Source organism: Mustela nigripes, chromosome 3 (assembly GCF_022355385.1).
Source record: "Mustela nigripes isolate SB6536 chromosome 3, MUSNIG.SB6536, whole genome shotgun sequence".
Taxonomy (NCBI): domain Eukaryota; kingdom Metazoa; phylum Chordata; class Mammalia; order Carnivora; family Mustelidae; genus Mustela; species Mustela nigripes.
Window position 1 is genome coordinate 168,080,509 of NC_081559.1, and position 17,404 is coordinate 168,097,912.

The 17,404-nt window shown below is 35.2% G+C and overlaps 1 long non-coding RNA gene across 3 annotated transcripts in view; it reads left to right on the forward strand.

The window, feature by feature from the left end:
- The first annotated feature begins 227 nt into the window (after nucleotides 1-227).
- Nucleotides 228-17,404, forward strand: part of LOC132013239 (uncharacterized) — a 288,073-nt gene continuing 270,896 nt past the window's right edge. For all 3 annotated transcript variants that reach the window (XR_009402938.1, XR_009402939.1, XR_009402940.1), the window contains exons 1-2: nucleotides 228-339; nucleotides 1,241-1,400. This is a non-coding gene — a long non-coding RNA (uncharacterized LOC132013239). The remainder of the gene's footprint in view (nucleotides 340-1,240; nucleotides 1,401-17,404) is intronic.

Below are 17,404 nucleotides of genomic sequence, written 5' to 3' on the forward strand. Positions count from 1 at the left end.
TGTCACAATTTATATCTTTTTATATTGTGTATCTATGAACAAGGTTTTTGTACCTATAGCTGTATTTAATGCTTTTTTCTCTTTAACCTTTATCATAGAATTAAGTGGTTACCACAAGATCATATTACAGTATTAGAATATTTCAAATCTGACTACATACTTACCTTTACCAGTTTATTATATATTTTCATATTACTTATTAGTGTCCTTTTGTTTCAGCTTGAAAAACTCCTTTCAGCTTTTTTAGAAGACAATTTTGGTGGTGATGAATTCCCCACAGCTTTGGTTTATTGGGAAGGTGTTTATCTAGCCTTTATTTCTAAAGGACAACTTTACCAGGTAAAGTATTCTTGGTTGGCAGTTTTTACCTTTTAGCACTTTGAATATATCATTTCACTCTCTCCAGGCCTGCAAGTTCTCTGCTGAGAAAAACCATTGATAGTCTAATAGGAATTCCCTTGTATGAGGAAAATTATTTTCCTCCTGTGCTTTTAAAATTCTCTTTGTCTTTGATTTTAGACAGTTTTATTATGATGTATCTTGAGAGGATTATTTTAGATTGAAATTTGGGAGACCTATTAGCTTCATGAATTTTGATGGCTAAATTTTCCCCCAGTTTTGGGAAGTTCTCAGAAATTATTTCTTTACATAAACATTCTTCCCCTTCTCCCCCGCTTTTCTGCTTTGGGACTTCATTGATGTATAAATTGTTTCCCTTAATGGTGTTTCATAATATTATAGACTTTCCTCATTCTTTTTCATTTTTTATTTTTCCTTATCTGACTGGATAATTTCAAATGATCTGTCTTTGAGTTTAATCTTTATTTCTTTTGCTAGACTGGTACAATATCCTGTTGAAGTTTTATTTATTTTTTTAAGATTTTATTTACTTATTTGACAGAGATCACAAGCAGGCAGAGAGAGAAAGAGAGGAGGAAGCAGGCTCTCCACTGAGCAGAGAGCCTGATGTGGGACTCAATCCCAGGACCCTGGGATCATGACCTGAACAGAGGCTTAACCCACTGAGCCACCCAGGCACCCCTGTTGAAGTTTTATTAACATCCTCAGTGCAGCCATCATATTCTCTAGTTCCAAAATTGGCCTTTTGTTCTTTTTTATGTTTTCTATCTCTTTGTTGAAATTTCTCATTTTATTTTTAATTACTTGCTTGATTTAATTGTCTATATTTTTGGTAGCTTTGTTAACATCTTTATAACAACTATTTTGAATTCTTTATCAGGCAATTCCTGGATCTCCATTTCTTTGGGATCATTTACTGGAAATTTACTGTGTTCCTTTGATGGTGTCATGTTTTTCTGATTCTTCATGATCCCAGTAGCATAAGTATCTGTAAAATTGGAGAAGGAGTCACCCCTTCCAGACTTTATGGACTGACTTTGGTAAGGAAAGACTTTTACCTGTGTTAAGGGGCATGCTGGAATGTGATATGGGAACTGTTGATTTAGGTTACCACGTGCAGGTATGTTTGGTGGCTCTGAGCCCTTTGGAGGATGATTTCTCAGTGGGATGGCCTGCTGGAATCCATAACATCTAACAGTGTGGTCCTTGATGAGCATTGTGGGGAATCTGCATTGGCTGCCAATGCTTATTCTTCCTCATCAGCACTTCCAGTTCCAGTGGCCAGAGACCAGAGCAGATAGTGGTAGTAGTTAGGGCTAGTGGTATACAACCTTTTTTTGGTGCCAACTGTGGGCTCCAGTGTAGTGACAGGGGCTGGTTTCAGACATCCACATAGTGTCAGGTGCCAGGGGAAGTAGCAAGGGCCAAGGCCAACTATGAATGCACTGGCACCTGTGGGGACCTTGGCTGTCAGTGGGAACTCCCATGGCTGCAGGGTATTGCCTCTGGTGTACATATTGGGGTGGAGGTTGGTGATGGGAATCAGGCTGGAGGTGAGAAGGAGTAGCTGGAGGAGCTATCCCTGAGCACCTTCAAAGTGATGGGGGTCAGTCAGAGGGGCCTATGCTGGTATCTTGCAATCATGTAGCAGCAGAGGCCATAGCGAAGTGCCAGTTTAGATCCCAGGCTTGAGTAGAAAGGGAATGTGAAAGTGGAGAGAGGAACTCAGGTATCTGGCTTCTGTGAACATGGAAACCTATCAGGTGAAAACCAGTGAAATCTGTGGGTGGGTCTATATGACTGTGCTGGTTTCCTCAGTGGCCAAAGCTCCTGGGGTCCTTTGCAGAGGAGGTCACTGGGAACCGTGGTCATTCCCACTATCTGGCTGATTCTGGTAGCCCCTTTCCTTCCTTGTTCTTAGCCATAGCTATACATTTCAGCTTTGCTGGGGTCTGGGTGAGGTGAAACTGAAGTGGATTCTTTATACAGTGACTTGAAAGGTTGGGGAAGCTGATCACTCACCCTGTTCTCCCTTTCCCAGTGAGGGGAACCTTTTCTAGCTGGTAAGTTCCCTTTTGGCAAAGAGCAGTGCCAGCCTGAGGAGACAAGGCAGACAAAATGAAACTGCTTTTTTCTTTCCTTTTTGTGTGGCTATTCTGAAGGTGTTTGTTCTGCTAGGGTTGCTAAATTTCTTAAGTGTACTCCTGAACTCGCCCAAAGCTAATTTTTTTCACGAACAGCTGCCTAATTGTTGATAGTTGTTGGGATATGGATGGTGAGGTCTCCTACTCTGCCATCTTGGGGATGTTTTTTTCAGCACTGACAGTTAACAATGAATGTGACAGGAAAAGATTTTTATAAAAATCAATGCAAAATATTTTAGATTTAAAACCAAAGAGATCACGAACCTCTATATTAGCTCTAAAACATCCTTTTCTAGTTTTTGTATTATTGATATGTAATGCTTGAAATTTTTGCTTTGGGATATTTAGACTTTAGAGCAGTTGTGGGCAAATGATGTTTCTTATAACATCCTCCAAGGGATCAGATTTTCTGGTAAAATACTGCTTTGACTTATAACTGTCCTAGATAAGTGATTTCTATTAAGTATAGGAAAAATTCCTCCAGAGTTGAGGTCTTGTCTTTAGTTTCTTTCCTTATAGCATCTGACCCACATTGTTGCAAAGTGGATGTTTATAAGTATTTATTGATTTCATATTTTGTCTCCAAGCCAATTGATGTTGTTGAGGATTGTCATTCAGTTGCTAAAGGTTAGCATTCAAATTGTTATAAGACTGTGATTTTAATTAGCAGGGGTTTTTTTTTTTTAGTTTTTTTTTTTCAACTTATGGAAAATTTTACTTAAGACACAACTGGCTCTCCTTGATAGCAGTTATGTATTACAGAAGGTGAGAATGAAAAATTTATAAAAATTTCTTAACCCACTAAGAATATGAACCAGACAGAAAAATTGCCCATTGAGTAATAGTAAATAGTTAATGTCAATGCTAAAAACTGAACACATTTATATTTCAGTTATAAGAGATGCATGCATTTTATTTCCAGTATAGCTTCAAGACTTTATATCACCCAGAATATCTTCCAGTTGCTGTAGGGAGTTCTGTTATCTGTCACTGTGGGGTTTACTACTAGGCAGCATTATGTATTTACGATGGCATCTCTGTTTGCTGGTTGTTGCATTTGCAGTGGAACTTATATTTTGACCATTTGAAAAGGGAGAGAAAAAGAAAGCAAATTAAACTTGACTTCTTGGCAGTGAGTCAGTAGCTTCTTGTTAACTTGGACCCAAATATTCCAAGAACACCAAATGTAACTTCTGTTGTGTGCCTTAGTTACTCTTCCTATAACTGACACTGTTTACATTATAATAAACTTATATAATAATATGAAAATCCAAAAGTTAAAAAGTAAATATTATGTCTTATTAGTTGACTTGGTACTTTTCAGGTGGAATTTTAATATGGGAAATTAGCCTATATAGAATGATACTTGTTTTATTTATTTTGGTCAAAGAAATATCATCATCATTATTAATATTATTGTATAAGCTATTATCTACTTAAAACAAGTGAAAATCTAAATGAACTTATTAAGGAAGTTTTTTCTCAATTTTTATAAGATAAACAAAAAAAGAAAATAAATTTAACCCTGCTGAACAGAGAGCCCCTATGCCAGGATCCATCCCAGGACTCTGGGATCATAGCCTGAGTGGAAGGCAGAGGCTTTAACCCACTGAGCCACCCAGGCACCCCTCTGTGACTTCTTTTCAAAAACAACGTCCAGTATATATTTTAGGGTCAGCACACTTTAAGCTCACAAGCCAGTGTTCTAAACCATCTACATCTACCACATAAACCTGTGAAATTTAACATTTATAAAGATTTTCAGGTATCCCAAGAAGTACCTTCTTAATATTAGAAACACAGAAGCACCTTCTTAATATTGATTCCTAATGTAAAAAAATAAAGATTAACTCTTTAATGTTGGCATTAAGTTATATTCATTGTAACTTGTAGATTTATAGATTTATGTTCATTGTAGTTACATATTTTGTTTTATTTTTTGAATACTGGAAGTCTCTGAGACAAAGCTTAGATAAGTATCTACTATGTTAACTTAAAACTTTGTGTATACCTCCACTGTATTGCACAATTATATTCCCTGGTCTGTAGAAGCATATGAAGTGGATATGCTGGTGTTGCCAGTATGTATAAAAGAGAAGGCACATGGAGACAAAAATCTAATACTGAGATCATGCCCCTAAAGAGCTTACAATTTAGTTTGAAAGACAATATATAAGAATGAAAGTTCTATTAGCGTAAATATCAAATAACTGTCCAGTAGACAATGTAAGAGTAATTCTTTCTTTTTCTTTAAGATTTTATTTATTTATTTGACAGAGAAAGAGAGCAGAAGTAGGCAGAGCAGCAGGCAGAGGGAGAGGGAGAAGCAAGCACCCCGACAAACAGAGAGCCCAGTGTGGGGCTTGATCCCAGGACCCTGTGATCATGACCTGAGCCAAAGGCAGTCACTTAATCACTGAGACACCCAGGTGCCCCTAAGAGTAATTTTTATTGCCTAGTGATTTAATATGTTAGTGTTATACAGCTTTAGATGAAGATGTCCCTGCAGTCAAAAGTTCTGTAGACCTTGGGAAGGGGGAAAGACCTAGTCTTGATACTGAAAGTTGGATGTTAATTTAGATTGAAAGTAAGGGCAACAGTATATGCATTAGTCTTAGAAAAGACAAAATAGCCTTCTAGGAATACAGTGAGTAAACTCTTTTCTCTAGGATGAGAATTTAGAAAAGTGAGTATAGAAAAAGAATGATATTTCTCTAGCACATTATAATTTATTAGGTATTTCTGTGTAATTCTTATTTAATCTTAAATACCTGTGGTGTAATATCTTCATTATTCCTATTTAAATATAGAACTAAGACAAATGGGGATTATTATTATAAAATAAAGATGAACAAAGTATAAATGAAAGCTTTGATGATATAAAGAGAAAAATAGAACAAAAATCAGGGTAGGGAGGACATTAGGTATAAGGAAAAATGTGATACTCAGATCTTTCATCTCAAGGAGACAGTTTAAAGGTAGAACACAGTTTTCAAAAGAGACAATAAAGATTTTTACAATTTTCTTCTTACCTTTAGAGAGTTCTTTTATGTAGTAATCCACTGTGGAGGCTAAGCTTTTATCTGAATTTCAGTAATGCCTCTATTTATTTAAAAAACTAATAAAAAATAATCATAATTATTCTATTTTTTCCCTGAAAGTATATGTATCTGCCCATATGAAATACCCTTTAGCAAATAGTACATATTTGTAGAGATGTTCAATGAGAGTTGGCAGTGATTTTTTTTTGGGTGATAGAATATTGGTAATCTATTTTAGTTTCTTCCTGGAACTTTCCAGAATACTTTCTAAACTAAATGTACATCATTTTCCCCCCTAAAACAATAAAGGAATTTTTCTCAACATTTAAAAATTCCATAAAATATTGTTCTGAGGAATACATTTTGGGAACTACTGATGTAGGTAATAATTCCTAAACTTTATGAATGGATGATCACTTCACAATAATATATGATTTTTCAAACTCAGAAGTTCTAAAAGTTATTTTCCATTTTTCTGTGGCATGTAATGAAGTGACTTAGTAAAAATTTTTTGTAACTACTATATTTTATTCTTAAGTTATGAGCTAAGAGAAAATGTTGCTATTTATTAGTATACCTCCACAAGTATATCATAGATGTTAGTTTTTTACATTCCCAGTTAAAATAAAGGCAAATTGGATATAATAGTCAGTATGGTTTACTCTATTAGCATTACTTCCTGAGATACAAGAAATATTGATGCACTTTTAAAGAATTTGGATCAGACAGACTGACCTAGTGGATCTGAAGGAAATCATTTTGAGACAAATTTGCATGTTTATCATGTTTGTACTTAATATGTGTTAATATGCTGGCTTCATAGAAAGAGTCTGGAAGTTTTCCTTCTGCTTCAATTTTTTGAAACAGCTTCAGGAGAATAGGTGTTATTTCTTCTTTGAAGGTTTGGTAGAATTCCCCAGGGAATCCGTCAGGTCCTGGGCTCTTGGTTTTTGAAAGGTTTTTGATCACAGCCTCAATCTCGTTATTAGATATCGGTCTATTCAGGTTGCCGATTTCTTCCTGGTTCAATTTTGGTAGTTTATATTTTTCCAGGAATGCATCCATTTCATCTAGGTTGCTAAGCTTATTGTCATATAACTGTTGATAATAACTTCTGATGATTGTTTCTACTTTCTTGGTGTTAGTTGTGATCTCTCCCTTTTCATTCATAATTTTATGAATTTGGGCTTTCTCTCTTTTCTTTTGGATTAGTGTGGCCAATGGTTTATTGATCTTATTGATTCTTTCAAAAAACCAGCTTCTAGTTTCATTGATACGTTCTACTGTATCTCCAGTTTCTACCTCATTGATCTCAGCTCTAATCTTGATGGTTTCCCTTCTTATGTATGGAGTTGGTTTGATTTGTTGTTGATTCTCCAGTTCTTTAAGGTGTAGAGACAGCTGGTGTATTCTGGATTTTTCAATTTTTTTTGAGGGAGGCTTGGATGGCTATGTATTTCCCCCTTAGGAAAGGCTTTGCTGTATCCCATAGGTTTTGGACCGAAGTGTCTTCATTCTCATTGGTTTCCATGAATTGTTTCAGTTCTTCTTTGATCTCCTGGTTGATCCAAGCATTCTTTTTTTTTTTTTACACTTTTTTTTTTTAATTTTTTATTTATTTTTTTATTTTATTTTATTTTTTTTTATTTATTTTTTTTTAATATAATTTTTTATTTCTTAAGCAAGGTGATCCCTGATCTCCAAACCAGGCAAAGACCCCACCAAAAAGGAGAATTTTAGACCAATATCACTGATGAATATGGATGCTAAGATTCTCAACAAGATCCTAGCCAACAGGATCCAATAGCACATTAAAAAGATTATCCACCATGATCAGGTGGGATTCATCCCTGGGCTACAAGGATGGTTCAACATTTGCAAATCAATCAATGTGATACAACAAATTAATATGAGAAGAGAGAAGAACCACATAGTCCTCTCCATTGATGCAGAAAAAGCATTTGACAAAATCCAGCATCCGTTCCTGATTAAAATGCTTCAAAGTATAGGGATAGAGGGAACATTCCTGAACCTCATCAAATCTATCTATGAAAGACCCACAGCAAATATCATCCTCAATGGGAAAAAGCTTGCAGCCTTCCCGTTGAGATCAGGAAAAAGACAAGGATGCCCACTTTCACCACTCTTGTTCAACATAGTATTAGAAGTCCTAGCAACAGCAATCAGACAACAAAGAGAAATAAAAGGTATCCAAATTGGTAATGAAGAAGTCAAACTCTCTCTCTTCGCAGATGACATGATTCTTTATATGGAAGACCCCAAAGACTCCACCCCCAAACTACTAGAACTCATACAGCAATTCAGCAACGTGGCAGGATACAAAGTCAATGTGCAGAAATCAGTGGCTTTATTATACACTAACAATGAAAATACAGAAAGGAAAATTAGAGAATTTATTCAATTTACTATAGCACCAAGAACCATAAGATACCTGGGAATAAACCTAATCAAAGAGGTAAAGGATCTGTACTCGAGGAACTACAGAACACTCATGAAAGAAATTGAAGAAGACACAAAAAGATGGAAGACCCTTCCATGCTCTTGGATCGGAAGAATAAACATTGTTAAAATGTCTATACTGCCTAGAGTAATATATACTTTTAATGCCATTCCAATCAAAATTCCACCGGTATTCTTCAAAGAGCTGGAGCAAATAATCCTAAAATTTGTATGGAATCAGAAGAGACCCCGAATCGCTAAAAAAATGTTGAAAAACAAAAATAAAGCTGGGGGCATCACATTACCTGATTTCAAGCTTTATCACAAAGCTATGATCACCAAGACAGCATGGTACTGGCATAAAAACAGACACATAGATCAGTGGAACAGAGTAGAGAGCCCAGATATGGACCCTCAACTCTATGGTCAATTAATCTTCGACAAAACAGGAAAAAATATACAGTGGAAAAAAGACAGTCTCTTCAATAAATGGTGCTGGGAAAACTGTACAGCTATATGTAGAAGAATGAAACTCAACCATTCTCTTACACCGTACACAAAGATAAACTCAAAATGGATAAAAGACCTCAATGTGAGACAGGAATCCCTCAGAATCCTAGAGGAGAACATAGGCAGTAATCTCTTCAATATCAGCCACAGCAACTTCTTTCAAGATATGTCTCCAAAGGCAAAGGAAACTAAAGCGAAAATAAACTTTTGGGACTTCATCAAAATCAAAAGCTTCTGCACAGCAAAGGAAACAGTCAAAAAAACAAAGAGGCAACCCACGGAATGGGAGAAGATATTTGCAAATGACAGTACAGACAAAAGGTTGATATCCAGGATCTATAATGAACTCCTCAAACTCAACACACACAAAACAGGCAAACATATCAAAAAATTGGAAGAAGATATGAACAGACACTTCTCCAATCAAGACATACAAATGGCTATCAGACACATGAAAAAATGTTCATCATCATTAGCCCTCAGGGAGATTCAAATTAAAACCACATTGAGATATCACCTTACACCAGTTAGAATGGCCGAAATTAACAAAACAGGAAACAACATGTGTTGGAGAGGATGTGGAGAAAGGGGAACCCTCTTACACTGTTGGTGGGAATGCAAGTTGGTGCAGCCTCTTTGGAGAACAATGTGGAGATTCCTCAAGAAATTAAAAATAGAACTTCCCTATGACCCTGCAATTGCACTCCTGGGTATTTACCCCAAAGATACAGATGTCGTGAAAAGAAGGGCCATTTGTACCCCAATGTTTATAGCAGCAATGGCCACACTCACCAAACTATGGAAAGAACCAAGATGCCCTTCAAGGGACGAATGGATAAGGAAGATGTGGTCCATATACACTATGGAGTATTATGCCTCCATCAGAAAGGATGAATACCCAACTTTTGTAGCAACGTGGACAGGACTGGAAGAGATTATGCTGAGTGAAATAAGTCAAGCAGAGAGAGTCAATTGTCATATGGTTTCACTTATTTGTGGAGCATAACAAATATCATGGAGGACAAGGGGTGTTAGAGAGGAGAAGGGAGTTGGGGTAAATTGGAAGGGGAGGTGAATCATAAGAGCCTATGGACTCTGAAAAACAATCTGAGGGGTTTGAAGTGGCGGGGGGTGGGAGGTTGGGGTACCAGGTGGTGGGTATTATAGAGGGCACAGATTGCCTGGAGCACTGGGTGTGGTGAAAAAATAATGAATACTGTTTTTCTGAAAATAAATAAATTGAAAAAATTAAACAACAACAACAACAACAAATATATGTTAATATGTACTCAAGGACTTTCTTAGGTCATCTTTCTTTAATCAGTGACTAATTATGGGCATAAATTAGATAATATAAGCCCCCAAAATAGGCTATTTAAAACTAAATAATGATTACTACCTTTATGATGACTAGCAGTAGTCTGCTAAATCATAAAAAACTAACAGTGACTATATCTGAAGGACCTTCCTCTGATTTCTGATAATCACTGTTCATTCCATAGCATTTGCCCTCCCAGGCTCTACAAATGTTCCATTTTAGATGAATGTGTGAAACAAATATTTTTATTAACATTTTTAAATGTAGATGCTAAAACAGACACTGCTGTTAAGTTTAACATCATAATCTCTTACAAGACCTTTGCGAATCCATGAAGATTACTAATTGGGAAATGGCCAAACAGGAACTAATGTAAGCATGGATTTCCATGCAATTCCTAAAGAAAACAGAGAATGTAGAGAGGGGAGAACAGAGAGTAAAGGACTGAAATTTCAGGCTTATTTCAATTTTGGGGATGGATAAATACCCAGTAGTGGAATTACTAGATCTTGTGATATTTCGTTTTTTAACCTTTTGAGGAATTTCGATACTGTTTTCCATAGTGGTTGCACCAATTTACATTCTCCAGCAACAATGCACAAAGGTTCCCTTTGCTCCACATCCTAGCTGACACTTGTCATTTCGCATCTTTTTAAAACTAGCTATCCTGATTGGTGTGAAGTGGTATCTTATTGTGATTTTGATTTGCACCATAAATACAGAGAGCAAACACCTGGTTGCTAAACAAATAAAAGGAAAGATGGGGGGCTAACAAAATAAGTGAAGGAGATTAAGAGGTACAAACTTCCAATTATAAAATGAATAAGTCAGAGAAATGAAAAATACAACATAAGACATATAAGTCAATAACATTGTAATAACATATGGTGACAAATGATGACTATGCTTAACATGGTGAGCATTGACTAATGTACAGAATTGTTGAATCACTGTTCTGTACACCTGAAACTAAATAACATTGTATGTCAACATACTTAAATAATAAACATTTTTGAAAATTAAAATTAAACAAAATTTGGGGAGTGGGAGAAGAAAAAAAATAGTAAAGAATAAAGAACTAAGGAAATAAAATAACTCCAGAGCAATTGCCATTGAATGAATGGCATTCTATACTGTATCTCATTTCATACAGTATCCTAACCTAATTAGAATAAGAAAATTACAACTCAGAAATATAAGTGATTTGCCCACAGTGACCCAGTAAATGGTGGAGCAATGAAGATTCATAGCAAGATCTGTAATAAAGTTCATGCTTTTAAGAGGGTGATATAATAAAATTTAAAGAAGAGCTTTAACAAGAAAATGTTCTACATTAGATGTGGCAGTAACATCAAGCAAAATGAAATCTCAGGAAAATCACTGGAATTGGAGGGGCCTTATAGGTCTGGCTCCAGTAGCTTGAAGAGACAAAGCTATAATCTGTGGAGTTAAGGAGATATGATTTTTTTTTTTTTACACAAGACTTGTGTTTTATGCTATTAGTGTTATGTCTTACTCATTTTATCCTGATATCCCCAAGGCTTAGCACAGAGTTTTGCCTGAAGCAGGCACCAGACTAAGATTTTGCAAGTACATAACTAATGTTGATTGCAGGTCAGAAGGGTCTTGATAGAAAAAGTCTAAGGCCTTGGTGGATATTGATGATCCAAAGGGTGATGGCACTCTGAGGAGTGATCCACAGAAGGACTGATGGTTTGAAGATGATGATAAATGGAGATAATATAGGTGTTAAATGATGAAAAGCAAAGATGGATGGTGTATGAGTCACTGGGTTCTGCTTTTGGAGTCCAAGAAGAAGATTGTATCTCCAATTTTTCCCTTACTCTGTCTTTTCCTGTTGTAGCTGCTGTAAGTCAGCAATACCATCAAAATCTATAATTTTAGACAAAGTAGGGTCACAGAAATTCAGGTATATCTCAATGATAACTATAACTTTTTAAAAAAAACTTACTATATAAAATGTATTAATGCTGATAAGTAATTTTTCAGTAGATAAAAAATATTTAGTATAATTGCACACATTTATGCATTTTTAAAAAAAATCAATGAAAATGGGCAAAGTATATAAACAGTTCACAGAAGGCAATATTTAGCAAAATAAGGTTCAATAAATATTTATTAATAAAAGCAGGGTATGGTAGGAATCTAAAAGGAGCAAGTAGTGTTTGTGTGTCATACTCTGCAGTGTGCACTTTGTCTTGTAGATGGTGGGAATTTAATAAAGTGCTTTCCACATTGAATTAACATTAACATTATCTTTATTAGTGCTGCAATTGATGTACTCAAAATAGAGTTGAGCTGGTGGAGGAAAGTGTTAGGCAGACTACATAGGTGAGAAAAAAATGTTACTATGGTAAAGACAAACGAGATGAGAGAAAATGAGCAGATTTAAGAAATAAAACTTAAAAGGAATAAGACATGATGAAAAGGATGTAGATGGAGCTAGAGAGTATTAGGCTAAGTGAAATAAGAGAATGACAAATACCGTATGATTTCACTTATATGTGGAATTTAACAAAAGAGATGAACATAGGGGACAAAAAAAAAAAAAGAAAACAGATTCTTTTTTTTTTTTTTAAGACATTTATTTTTTGAGAGAGAGAGAGAAAGAGAGCATGGTAGAGGGAAAGAGAAATCCAAGCCAACTCCAGGGTGGTGCAGAGCCAAACATGGAGCTTGCTCCCACAACACTGAGATCACAACATGAGCCAAAACCAAGAGTTGGCCACCTAACCAAATGCACCACCCAAGTGTCCCCAGAAAACATTTAGCTATAGAGAACAAACTGAGGGTTTCTGGAGGAGGAGCATGGACAGGGGGATTGGTTAAATGGGTGTTGGATATTAAGGAGGGCAATTGTGATGAGCACTGGGTGTTAAGGTTTTTGCCACTAGATTTAGTTCTGGTTGATATTTAAAATAAAAAAGAATACTTCAATTTCACTTAGAGAATAGAGAAAGGGATACAGTTGTCATTTAATATTTCTTCTTTGTGTCAGGTAACAATTTTTGATTTAGAGATTCTTTACTGTAACGTGGTATCATTTTCTCTGTAGAAGTTCAGTTAACCATAAGAAATAAAGAAGCTCATTTGAGATGCATAGATGTTTTTCTATGTAAAACATTCTAACTTTCAGTTCTTATGGCATATAGAAATGCCCTTTCAAAATGATATGTAAAACATTTTGAAAAATCCATTTAATAACGTGAAAATAGATACTGAAAAAATGATCCATGCCTTCTGCTTTGGCATTGCCACTTACCCAAATTTGATAGAAAGGTAATTCATAGAAATTCTATTTGTGTACATTTTTTTTATCTGTCCACTTTCGAATTTGACTTAATTTAGAATATTTTCAAATAAAGGAGACCAAATTAAAAGAAAGAAAACAATGCCAATTTGTGGCACATATCTAAATGATAACATATGACAAGGCTAATAAATAGTTTCGTGTAATTTTATTTTTTTTTTTAAATAAGATTTTATTTATTTATTTGACAGAGAGGGAGAGATCACAAGTAGGCAGAGAAGCAGTCAGAGAGAGAGGAGGAAGCAGGCTCCCTGGTGAGCAGAGAGCCCAATGCGGGGCTTGATCCCAGGACTCTGGGATCATGACCTGAGCCGAAGGCAGAGGCTCAACCCACTGAGCCACCCAGGCACCCCTAATTTTAGGTTTTGATGCAACACTTAAAACACTGCTTTGGTTCAAAGTAAGTTATTGAATTTGGGTAATAAGGAAATGAGTAAAATAATTAGCATGTATCAAAGCCCAGAAATGAAATATCATTTGGAAAATAGCAAGCTGGTTAAAGGCCAGGAAGGGAAAAAAAAACTAAGAAACCAAATGTTCCATCAGAGCCTTGCTTTCAAAATGAATAAAAGAAGTAAATATATTCCAGTTAAGTGTTATCTAATACTAATTAGACATTAATTTCTGAAGAAAAATAACAAAACAGGTTCTGGATTTTTATTAAGTGGGAGTAGGAGCAGTTATTCTCTTTCCATTTTAAGAATAGGTGTGTTTTCTCTTGATACTTCAATCTACATCTGTTTCTTTTTGCATTAAAAGTTTGGGTAGATCAGTATAAAGGAACAAATTACACCAAAGGAAAGCTGGAACAGATAAATTTCTTTTAGGACCTGAGTTACCATATATTAAAAATACTTTTGTTTCAAAAGTAGCATGGCAGAAAGCTTTTGTAGGTTAGAACTGCTGAGTAAACAACGTACAAAACTCAGATCATGGACAACCTTACTTTCCAATATGGCAAAAACAAAATATATTGTTTTGCAATGTATATTATATTGCTTATGGAAGGCATTCTATACCAAAAGCACTATCATTTACTAATCTAAATTCCCAATGATATAAGAAAGGAATTCAATGGTACTAAAATCCTCTGAACCTGAGAAAAGAAATAGAATCTGACTGCACCTATGGTGAAAGTTGATCTCCTTAGCTTATGAAGCATTTTAAGTGCCAGTGATTATTTTTCTCTTCCTAAATCTCTAAAGAGTCTCTGATTTGCTATGGTGGTTGCTGAATTTTTAGGCATATTCACTTTCACTTTAATCAATTAAAGACATAATACAATCCAGTGTCTTTCTTGATGAGTCAGTAACTAGTTGTTGCATCTTTCAACCTAAGAGTGCTCTTTTCCTGCCATTTTTTTTTTTTTTTTTTTGTCTGTCAGCTTTGTGCTCAGTTTAATTTAGTTTGAAGGGTATTTAACACTGAGGCTGATTTGGATTGCATGAAATAAGATAGTCAATTGGTAGGAGTCAATTCAGGCTGCACATATTTAATACTTAAATGCTGAACCTATATGGTGCCTACATTGCTTAGACTGGGTGTGGTCTAAAATGGCCTGAGCCTTCCAAATTTTTCTGACTTTTCCCCTTTTTTTGGATTATACCAAAACAGTTTCCTTCAGCACTGAAGCATCTGACTGTGTCTTATAGTTTATTTTTTCTTATGTTTAACTAAGGGGAAAAAATTGATTCAGGTTGGGGGAGTAGGTATCGATCACCTCAAAGTTTGTGGTAAGGATAAAGCTCAGTGACAATAACGTGCCCCAGTCTGTGTGTGTGTGGATCTAGAGTGAGCAAAATAACTGGATATAATTATGTTCAGGAAGTAGAAAAATTGGAATATAAATCTCTCTAATCTTTGGGTAGGGCTGAGTCCTTTTTTCAGATGTATTTCTGCTTCATTAGCACCATGAATTTGTTTAATTCTAACTTTAAATGTGTAATATAAGTAATGTTTCTAATGATTGAATTTAAGTTATTTCTTAATACCATACTACTATTTTATTCATTCCCCAATATAAGAGTGATTAGGCATATCTGTTAGCCAGCTGGATTAAGAACAAACCATTTTCATGACATGAAATTTTAGGCTAAACATGCAAGTTATTGGTTTGCTTTTTGATTTTGTCAATTTGCCAATGATTCTATATGAATATAGGGCTTTTACTTAGTAATATCTAAAATAATTCTTTGCTATAAAACTGTATATATAGGAAAATCATTCAACCTTATAGTCCACACAAAAAATAAAGCATCTCCATTTAGTTTTGTTGAAGGAAATACCCATTTATACAGTATTACAGTAAAGAGTTACTTCAGATATCACTAAGTAAAAGCCCTGTTTTCAGATGAGAAGCAGTCAACAAAACTAAAAGACAACCTATGGAATGGGAAGAGATATTTGCAAGTGACATATTTGATAAAGGGTTAGTATCCAAAATATATAAAGAACTTATAAAACTCAACACCCCAAAAATCAAATAATTCAATTTAAAAATGGGCAGAGGACATGAATACATATTTCTCCAAAGAAGATATACTATACACATGGCCAACAGACACATGAAAAGATGCTCAGCATCACTGATCATTAGGGGAATACAAATCAAAACTACAATGAGATAGCCCCTCACATGTCAGAATGGCTAAAATCAACAACACAAGAAACAACTGGTGTTGGCGAGGATGTGGACACAGGGGAACACTCTTGCACTGTTGGTGGAAATGCAAGCTGGTGCAGCTGCTCTGAAAAACAGTATGGAGATTCCTTAAAAAGTTAAAAGTAGAAGGGCGCCTGGGTGGCTCATTTTTTAAGCTACTGCCTTCGGCTCATGTCATGATCCCAGGGTCCTGGGATCAAGCCCAACATTGGGCTCCCTACTCAGTGGGAAGCCTGCTTCTCCCTCTCTCACTCCCTATGCTTCTGTTCCCTCTCTCGTTGTCTCTCTCTCTGTCAAATAAATAAAATCTTAAAAAGTTAAAAGTAGAACTACCCTATAATTCAGTAATTTCACTACTAAGTATTTACCCAAAAAATACAAAAATAGTGACTCAAAGGGATACGTGTACCCCAATGTTTATAGCAGCATAGTCTACAATAGCCAAACTATGGAAACAACCCAAGTGTCCATCAACTGATGAATAAAAGAAGATGTGGTATGTATATACAATGGACTACTACTCAGCCCTAAAAAGAATGAAATCTGGCCATTTGCAATGACATGGATGGGGTTAGAGAGTATTATACTAAGGGAAATGAATCAGTCAGAGAAAAAGAAATACAATATGATTTTACTCATATGTGGAATTGAAGAAACAAAACAGGTAATCATAGGGGAAAGAGGAAAAAAGAGAGAGAGAGAAAGAAAGAGACAAACCACAAGAGACTCTTAACTCTAGAGAACAAACAGAGTTGCTGGAGAGGAGGTGGGTGGGGGATGGGCTAAATGCAAGATGGATATTAAGGAGGGCACATGATGTAATGAGCACTGGATGTTGTATGTAAGTGATGAATAAGTAAATTCTACACTGGAAACTGGTATTACATTGTATGTTATCTAACTGGAATTTAAATAAAAACTTGAAACTACAAAAAAAAAAGTGAAGAGCTAAAACACTGAGAAGTGATACTTGCAATATATATAGGCAACAAGGGATTAGTATCTCTCTAGAATATTATATATATGATCTATAATTATGTATGATAAAAATAAAAATCATTACATGTTTTATATATTTACATATAATACATAATAATACATATGTCATTAGTAGTAATTAATAGGAAAAACTTTAGAGAGCAGCTCTGCCTAGCAACCCAGGTTATAAACCTCTGAATTATCTTAAACATCCCTCTTAATTGTTCCAAACATCCCCCTCTGCATATTTTTTATTTAATTAATCTCCAAGTCCTTATGATTCTATTTCTAAACTATCTTCTAAGTTATCCTCTTTCCTTCTGGTCCCACTGACACTAACTTGGTTCAAATCTTTATTATATTCCATTTAGCCTGGAGGAATATATTTCCAACTGATTTCCCTCTCTTTAATCATTTCTTTTGCAATGCCAACAGAAAAGTTTCTTACTACATTTAGAACAAGCTTGTTATTCTGTTTTTTTTTAATTTTTAATTTTTTATAAACATATAATATATTTTTATCCCCAGGGGTACAGGTCTGTGAATCGCCAGGTTTACACACTTCACAGCACTCACCAAAGCACATACCCTCCCCAATTT